The 9,913-nt window shown below is 39.1% G+C and overlaps 1 long non-coding RNA gene across 1 annotated transcript in view; it reads left to right on the top strand.

The window, feature by feature from the left end:
* The window catches only part of LOC118162503, a 26,324-nt gene extending 16,736 nt beyond the window's left edge, over window positions 1–9,588 (top strand). Inside the window, exon 4 of the long non-coding RNA XR_004748486.1 lies at window positions 9,468–9,588. This is a non-coding gene — a long non-coding RNA (uncharacterized LOC118162503). The remainder of the gene's footprint in view (window positions 1–9,467) is intronic.
* The last annotated feature ends 325 nt before the right edge of the window (window positions 9,589–9,913 follow it).

The following is a 9,913-nucleotide window of genomic DNA, read 5'->3' as shown; positions in this document are numbered from 1 at the left end:
AAAAAAAAAAAAAAAAAAAACAGCTGCTAATGTCAAAGATCATTTGTAAATTAATGCTGCAGCCAAAGCAAACCCTTCCTGTAAAGCCAGTTCCCGGGCAGGAGCAACATTTTTTTGCACTCAAGTTCTCAAATTCTTGTACTAAGAGCACCACCCGGTGGCCTGTCCCGGCCATGGCTGTTTTCCCGCAAAACCATAACAAAATACCTGCAGGCGAAGAAAAATCAGAAGTTCAGAGTTGTGCGAAGAGCTGAGTAAAAGCCCTGTGCTGTATGAAACCCGGCCAGTCAATGAGCAATGAATAAAATCCCAAAGTACAGTACAGTGAGCTCGCTTCTACTTAGGGTGTGCTGTGGGCTTTCGGCAAGTTTCTCTGAACTTTTGGAGACCTTGAGGGTTAATATTGAGTTTAGCACATATCCATCAGTAGTTATTTGTGTACAGCTCCCATACTTTGGCTAGGGCTTTTGCACTCAAGGGCCTCCTACACAAAGAATACAGTCCTGAGTGTGGTGGGGTTTCTGTGTGTATTCTCAAGCTGCCTCATCAGGAACACATTAAATAACTCAGCTGTGGCCTGGAGGGAAATAATTCATACAAGTGTTACTGACTGCTGAAATGTTTGGGAAGGAGGAAAAAACATACCTCTATCAAGACGAAAAAGGAGCACACCCATCTAACAAGTAATTCCCAGTATCTGTGCTAGGAGCCAGATGTAAAGGATGATAAAACTCCAGTGTTTCTAGCATGCTGCTCTGGGGAGGTTTTGGAGGAGCTGAACAGCACCAGATGATGTGCAAGCTCAGGTTGCCCCTTTGCCTTTAGCCCGTAGCCCATGAAAAAACAACAAAACTGTTGCTTATGCAATACTTTGCCTATTTTTTCACCTGTTGTTTTTTTTTTTCTCTTTCCTATACTTTCCACTTTTTGGTGTGTGTGAGTTTTCAAGCAGAGGGTTACATCGTCTGTGAGCCAACCAGCTGGCTGTTTGCACGGTTCCTACCTGGGACAGCTATGACAGATGTGCAATAAATACATCCAGCTTCTGCCTGCCCTGTTTGTCCCATGGATGTCCTTCACCTAAATACAGCCACAACATAAGAGGTGGTTTCTGCTAACATATTGAAAGTGCTGTAGGAAAGCTAGAATTACCTAGAAGGCTCTTAACTTCAAGAGATACTTCAAGAGACTGCAGCATTGTGAGCCTGTATCATTTTAGTTAATGGAAAAATCTTCTGAAGTGTTTTATATTGTGAGCAGCATAGTTTCTGGAATAAGTCAGCATCACAGGAAAAAAAAAATAAAAATAAAAATAAAAAAAATACATCACATACATAAAAGCATTAGAGTCATCATGGACATGCATGCATATGCTAAGTGACAAAATGTAGTGCCAAGTTTTAATTTCCTAAAATTGCAAGGTCTCAATTTTATAGAGAGCCACTGAAAAGGTACGCACACACTAATGGAAAACTCAGAGCATTACCCAGGTGTTAGCAGATGTTTGATGAACCTCATGTCAGAAAGGTCATAAAAATATATCAAAAAAGGAGGGAAGAAGGAACACCACATTATCTGTCTCCTGCTTTAAACTCTGGGAATTTATTTAGATATTTTTGTTCCAGAATACCATTCAAGTGTAGGAAATGAGTGATCACTAGAGCAACATTTGCTTCTAAAACACAGTAACATTATTGTACTTTACTTTGACATAAATATTCTTGATTTCACAGTATGTAAAGCAATATTTTCAACAGGTTAATATAGTATTCTAAGCTATACTCTTTCTTAAACATACTTTTTCATATTGTCACTTTTTCCCCTCTGAAATGCATTTCATATTGTAACACTTGTCAGCTTGAATCTACAGCTACATCCACATCTATTTTTTAAAGCCAGGTTTGCAGATTGTAGCAAAGAATGCATACCAAAAAAAAAAAAAAAAAAAAAAAAAAAAAAAAAAAACACTACAGATTTCCACAAAGACTGCTTTCAGGTTAAATTTCTAGGACTTTCAGCAGTTAAATTTTGAGTAAAGGTGGTGGATTTTTTGTTGGTTTGTAAGCTGCAGTTTACACCTTGTTTGTATGTTTCCTAACACCACAAGAGTTCTTGTGGTGTTAGGAGATCTAGAGGATCTCCGGATGTTGCCCCACAGTAGGTGTTTTAAATACTAATGATAGTGAGGTCTCTGTAGACCTCCTTTTCTGAAAGCTCATAGTACTTATCTAAGTGAAGTACTTAAAAGCTTCGAACAAAGTGCCACTAAATCCTCAGTCTCCAAAGTATTTCACCTGCCATGATGTTCTAGGCTATAAATGTTTCTACGTGGCCACAGTGCTGCAGCCACACATAAAGGAATGAGGCTGGGGCAAAATGGGGAGCAAGACTGAACCTGGAAATTTATTTCAGCTTACAGACAGTAGTGAAATGAGGTGTAGGCACCACAAGAAGAGGAAACATGCTCTTGAGCATAGATATCAATGCCACTGGAGTTTTGATCATCTCTAGCCAATGTTAACATCTAAGAAATTGACAGTAAACCTACCAGAGAACAGGACTTGAAGGTGTCAACTCTTTTACCCATCTCCCAAGTATTTTCTAGCTAAAGGCATGAGGCAGCCATGTCACATATCCCAGGAGATGAAATTGGAAGGAACAACCATCAGGCACTGAAAGTTAGAAAATTAGAAAAGTCTTTCCAAGAGTAAGAGCAGCAAAGTTTATTGTTGATTGCCTGAAAAGCACATGGGGTCATTTTCTCCAAGCTTTTTAAGAACAGGCTAGCCTGTGACTGTCAGGGGAGCCACAGGGATCTTACTTTGAAACAGGATGGAGCAGTTTCCTCCTGAAGTACCTTCGAGTCCCCTGGAGAGTCACAGAAAAGGTCTAGGGGAGGTTGTGGGAGACAAATTAGTTCTTAGGTACCTCTTTAAGCCCAGGGGTTTCTCTTGGCAACCCTTGCCAGCTCAGGTGACCTATTTTTCCCTTCTCCACACCCCAGTGGTAGACCACCTGGACCTGCAGCACCCAAGCTCACATACCTGAGCATGTGGGGAGTGTCCCAGACAGTGGGAAGTGCAAAGAGGGAGCCAAGCACGAGTCCTACATAGGTTGCGCAAAATCTAGTGAATCTGTTCAGTAATTTTCTGACCAGAGCTCAGAACAATACCTTTGGTTGATTAGAAAGAATGACTAATAATTCTATTTGTTCAATGTATCCATCTTATACATAATGCTTATAATGTCCATTGATATATTTATGTGGTTGCAACTCAAAAATGCTGCTGTCAGTCAGTTGCCAACTGCCCTTAAACTCACATGTCCCAGACAGATGTTTCATATTTTGAGTACCAACTACTGACACTTCATATATTAACTGCCATTCAACACTACAGGATGAAATGTTTGTTTTGGTGCTTGTCAGCCTCAAGCAACTTACATGATGGCCTCCTGAAAGACATGGAGTGAAGCTGTCATTCTCTAACAGAACAAGAGACCAGATGAGGAAGTATGCACCTTTGCTTGTGCACAGAACACCCTCCCTCCACCCCCCTTACTGCTCTCCTTCCCTGCTCCCAAAGGAAATGAAGGAAACTCCACAAAGCAGTACAATCTCAGTGAGGACTGCAGAACTGATACACACAGTCTTCAGGCAGTAACTGCTTCGTGGAGGCTTACAAGTTTCCACCACTTTGCCTATGTAGAGCCTCAGACACCTCTTCTCCAAAGCTGCTAAAGCCTCAGCTCCTTAAATTTCTTGTGCTAAACCCCACTTGAAGACCTGCCTTAAGAAACTGAACTTGCTTGGGGGAATCTACTCAATTAGATATTTAAGTCTATTATGTTGATTGACAGCAGGATTATGTCTAGCATATTGTAATTATGAATGCACTCAGTTGGAATAAATGCCTGCCTCATAAGGACTTGGTGAGGCTTAGTTAGTTAGTTTGTGAAGATATTTAAATATATGAAGTCCTGTACAAGCACTAAGTGTTATTCTTACTATTTCTAGTAGCAGAGTCTTCAAAGCTGGACATGGCAAACACAAGGTGGGAGGATTTCAAGGACTGAAGGTGACCCTGTCCCAAAGCTGCTGTGGACTGCAGCTGCAGAAGTGAGAGAACAGACTGGTATCAAACTTTGCTCTAACTAAAATTCTCTGCCCTTTCTCTGCAGGATGAAAGCAGCCTCTGACCCCCAGACCTCTACCCCACCCCTTTTCCCTGGGCCAGAACCAGCACAGTGCCAGCTCAGCTGGGAGAGCAGGAGTCTGTCCCCCATGGAGACCACCAGGCCTCCATGCAGGAGCCCCCAGCTCCAGGGTCCCCCAGGTTTTACAGCTGGCAGTGCCAAGAACCTCGATGTCAGCTTGCAGAGAGACTACCCAGTCCTTGGGGCTGCTGAGCCAGATCAGAAGGCACAAAACTGTACATGCTGCTAACACATGAGGTGCCATCGATGAGTGAGAGAGAAACCAGAGGTCTGAATCCTGGATCCCAGCTGTCCTGCACCCTTTGCTCCAGAGAAAGCAAGAGATTCACCTCAAGCAAATCACATTCCCACCTGCCTCGTAGGTATTTGCCTTCTGATTTCTGACTACTGAGGAGCCAGGAGGTTCATGGTTTTGTGCTTTTTTACCACTACCCTTGCTGACAGCACTGCTCCTGACAGCCAAGACTGTCCTCCTGCCAAGGCTGGCACTGCTCCAGGGAGGAATTAAGGTTGCTCTGCTTTTACAGCCAGCCCATTGCAAAGCCATTTATTGAGGCATCAAGGCACTAATGCCTAATTAATAAACAGGAGCTAAAGTTCATTAAGGCTTCCTAGGATCCCCAGAATTACTACGATTACTGTTACTGGCTAGTACAGAGGTAGGAAAGCTTCATGTTAACAAAACACATCCACACACCTCAGCAACATAAAGGATCTTTCCACACAAAGCAGCAGATATGAGTCACCTTGGGGTTAAACATAAATCCAGTTTTGCATGTTGTATTCTGCACTAAAAAAGAACATACCTGAAGACTAGCAATGTTAATAAGCAAAATAGCTAATAAACCAATGAAAGAGTGCTTTTTTCAGCCCATACATACCTATCCTATGCATATCCATTTGCATATTTAAATATGTGAACTGAAAAGTTTTTAGTATTGGACTCACTAAGTCTAGTTTGGACTGGCATTAAATAAATTCCCTTGAATCAAAACCACTCTGGCCTGCCAATAAGAAGCCTTCTACTTGCAAACAATGCTCTTATCCTTGCCCATCAGTTCATTTGACATTGGAAACAAACTGAAAGGCAGCAAATCCAGATTCCTGATGATTTACCTTGAAAGAATGAAGCGCCTGAATTCTTTGTCTGTTATCTTTCCAGAATCCCTTACACAGGATCTGTACAGTATCTGTCCAAGAGTTCATCCAAAGTATCCTCCTGATAAAGGCTGATTAGTTGTCAGTACAAATTGTACCAGTCCCATTACGAATTCATTAAAACAATGATCTAATGACACTTTTTATTAGCTCATTTTGAATAGTGTTTGGGGTGTTCTGTTGTTGTTTGTTTGTTTGTTTTCTGCATGGAAAGGTAGTAGTAACGCTGGCAAATAATACGACTCCAAAAGCAGTATGAACACCACAAAAGAGCAATCACAGAATACAGCATCTATATCATTACCACAAACATGCACTCACCACAGAAGCTGCTGACCCAAGAAGCCTCATTGGAATACTTACCACCCTACAAGGAATCACCCTACACACAACCAAGGGGCAAAAAGTCTCCCTAGGTGTACACCAACTCCAATACAATGAAACTCTCAGAACTGTCCTCAGAAACACTAAAAGATCTTAAAATTTCAAAGTACATATTTGTAAGATGTTTGTGATGGAATCCAGTGAAGGGAAGAACAAAGGAACAAAGTTTAATGACATACAAATCTGTCTCTGTTTTCCTGAAAAACTACATTAACAAGCAGCAGAAGATACTTTAAATGAAGGGTTGGAATATCAAAACTAATTATTGCAGAAGCAGAAACCTTATCATTTGCCGACATCTTAACATCTTAACACAGAAAGTGATCATCAGAACCCCTTGCTCGTAAGTTTTAAGATCCCACCCTCAGAGCTTAAAATGAGTATTTCACTACAAAAGAAATGCAAGAACACTTACAGTGACTGCCACATTCAGCAATCTGTTCAGCAATCAGAAAAATTATTCATTTTCCTGGCCATTAAGGGCTTTACCTGAGTATTTTTGTTCAAGTTTTCCTCGTACTTCCTGCATCCCTTCTCCAAAACAAGATTTTGAAATATTTTAGTTTTACAACCTTCCCAGACATTCGACAAATTTCTGTGAGGATTCATCTGTCATAAGTTTATTACTGTTACATTATAGCACCGAGGTCTGACTATTTGTCCCTTGCTCATTAACTGTGTGAGTTATGAGAACATTTAAGTATAAACTTCCATAAAACCCTTGTGTGGTTTAATAATTTATCGCATATTTACATGGTGGAGCAATTTGGTTTTATTTCTTTTAAGGGACTCTGCTCCTATCCCATTGTTAGGGAATTATGATCCAGGTGGGAGAACATTAGCAGTTGCTGTAGCATCTGCTTAGAATCAGTTATTTGCTTAGAATCACACCAAAATGACTGGGGAACTGCTATAGGAACATTACACACCAGCAAGGGTAAAGATTTTTTTTTTTAATTTATTTCACTGATAAAAGCTTTTTTAAAACTTCTCTACAGCATTTATTTACTTCAAGAAAACAGAGTGGAAAAAAGTTAAGAAAGTTTCTTGTTTTAGCTTTTCCTCTTTTTTTTTTTTTTTTTTTTTTTTTTAAGTAAATAGAAATAATAATCCACTGGGACATATGCTGGCCTTTATCCAAACAGCCTTACTTGCTTGCATTTTTAAGGGTGAGATATTGCACTTCCATTTGAGAGACAGGTCCATAATATATCTTTCAGTCACCCCTCAGTCACCACACGAACATTACATTTGCCAGTATGCTTCCGACAAGCTGAAATGTGTAAAAATGTAACTGAGATGTCTAAAGCCATCCTTACTCTATGCACAGAGGTTTCTTCTGAGCCTGCTAAATAATACACTTATATGTTGAAGCATTACAATGTCAGGATGACAGAATTGTATTTATATTCCAGAAAAAACATCATTACTGAAGTGGTCATTAAACACTTTAGATAATGTTTTACACTGATTTTTTTTTTCCATAAAAATGCCATCTTACAATATAATGTCAGTCACTGAAATCTAGAAAGCATTACCAACTAATACAGCAATAACAACACAGAAACTTTTGCTTACAATGTACACCATTTTTTCCACTGATTAGAAGGAACTTATTCAGTCCTACACCCCTCATTCAATACAGCATTCTTAAAGCATTGCTGGAAGTTGACTGTTGTTGCACCTAAATACTTATCCTTATTAATGTACTGCATGGCTCAGTTTTGACCAGGCAAAATATTCACATTGCTCGGACTGCAGAACACTTTTTTAATTTATTCACATTTTAAGGTAGTTTCAGCATTTCATTTCAGTTTTTGCATTTGAAAAACAAAAATATTTCCAGTGACAATTTAGGATTGTTAGCTTCACCTTTTTCTTGTTTTTCTAATTTCTATGTTATCAAAACAGCTGTAATTTCAAAAGATAAAATTCTGCAAGAATACAACAGCTGTTTATAATGCTAAAGAACAGAGGGAATCAGCAGACTGGATGATACAAGAGGTCATCTTTTCCAAACAAATTGCATGTAGCAGTGACATGGCCTATTCAAAAAAAAAAAAAAAAAAAAAAAAAAAAAAAAAAAAAGCATTGGTGGACTTCAACTACAAGTAGCATGGGAAATACACTCCTAACAAGAAAGCATTAAATCACTTATAAACAGACCCCTATGTACACCCATTAAAATACAGTGCAATAATTTTGTGTGATTATCATTAAGTCATTCAATTCTTAACAGTCTACTGTTATTCTGAGAGTAGAGAGGTGGCTGTGGTCTCTAAGTACCAATACACAATAAATGAGAGTGTGTACTGATTTTCACAGTAGCAGCCACTTCATCCAGAGAGAAGGTAGTTTGTTCTAAAACACCATCAATATATTGGATGCATTTTTATTTCTACTGTTTCCACCAGGACTGCAGGCCTGCAGAAAAATAACATAATTTTGAATTTTACAGAATAAGGATTTATAACAAAATTTAGTACTGTGTGCATTATACTTCAATGAAACTAGCTATGCTTATCACGATTGGTCTCATATCCTAGTGGAAACCATTCATGACATAGAGGGACAAAAGTAGTGTTGGAAGCTCTCTCAGCTCCAGTTTTGCAAAGACTTGTGCTGATTTTAATGCGTTTACATTTGTAACTGCTCAAAAGACTGCAGCATTATAAGGGGTTCTTTGATGTGTAAATGAAAGTACACACAATACTTAATGAATATGCCAACTTTTACAGGAAACATTACCCAAATAAATAAATTATAAATTAAGGGGGTGGAGGATGAGGGCATAAAAAGGATCAAAATACTTGCCCAGGCAATTGTTTCCTAATTTATTGGAAATACTGAGACATAACATCCACTGTATAGCTTGGCTTTCTCAGGGGAAAAAATATTATAGACTTCAATGGAAAAGTTATATTTTAATTTAGAAAAATGACACTTTTGGCGTAGTTGCATACAAGACATACCAGTAAGTATCAACATCCTGCCAGTCCAGCTAAAGTGTCCATGTTACTTTCAGGAGCAAGAACACCAGTAGTAATTCATTCTACTGGTGGACTTGCACAGAATAGAAGAATGCACAGTCAGAAAATGAAAAACATTTTCTATACATTTCTGAAATTAAGATAAATCTAGGATACAGGAGGAAAAAAAAAAAAAAAAAAAAAGAGAGAGAGAGGAGACTGATACTCTTTCTTTGGGAAGATCAGTTTATAAGCACAGCAAATTTACTACATTCTCAAGCAGACTGACTAGTGCCCCAAATCTGGGCACTGAGAGCCTGGACTTAATGTTCAGAAACTCCTAATACAGTCAAGAAAAGATTATGACACAATTGTATTTACACTGGCTTTAAAGGATGTTCAAAATGCTTCAACGCTTTTGATAATCTCTGGTAGTAAACGCACCCTCACATAGAGCCCAGCTATTCTGCAGTGTGACTATTGTAGTTGAAAGCTTTGACTAATTTTAAGTGTTGGCTCAGTAAAAAGAAAACTGACAGATGTGTGTCACTAGGAAATGAAATATGGATGATCCACTTCTTTAAATGTATGTTTGGATCTTGACACCTTAGAAGTCTGAAAAGTCTTGCAGTTTGGCCTGCTACTGCTATCTTACGCTTCTTACCTCATTTTCTGTGGAAAGGAAAAACTGCAAATAAAAACTCACCTCTGTAACATGAATTTGGTTCATGTGGAAGAAAGTATGTCTTGGGAAGAAAAGAGACAATAGGAGATATGAGGGACACTAGAGATCTTTGAGACAAAGTTTTTTTTTTTCACTTGTCTGAGTCCTCTATAATCTTACCAACTGTCAACATCAGCAAGCAATGCTTAAGGCTGAGCTCATCAAAATCACACGCATTCCCAAGACTTCAGGTAATGTAATCTGGAATGACTGGGAAACTAGCTTACAGAAGCACAGTGGCAGAGCAAGAACACTGAAAGCAATGGAAGAAAGGAAGGATTATCTAAGTAACCAACTCAACTGAAAAAACAGGATACAGGAGGTGGCAAAAGCCCTGAGAAGCACCAAAAGCTTTTTGAGCCTCCAGCCTGAAGGAGGGCCTAATGCCACAGGTCTGTTAGCATCACCAATCCAGTCCTTCAGTGCTGCCACATTAGCATTGGTGCTTACAGACACTATGTGA

The sequence above is a fragment of the Oxyura jamaicensis genome, chromosome 2 (genome assembly GCF_011077185.1).
Source record: "Oxyura jamaicensis isolate SHBP4307 breed ruddy duck chromosome 2, BPBGC_Ojam_1.0, whole genome shotgun sequence".
Taxonomy (NCBI): domain Eukaryota; kingdom Metazoa; phylum Chordata; class Aves; order Anseriformes; family Anatidae; genus Oxyura; species Oxyura jamaicensis.
Note: the sequence above shows the minus strand (reverse complement) of the source record. Positions and strands in the feature narration are given on the sequence as shown.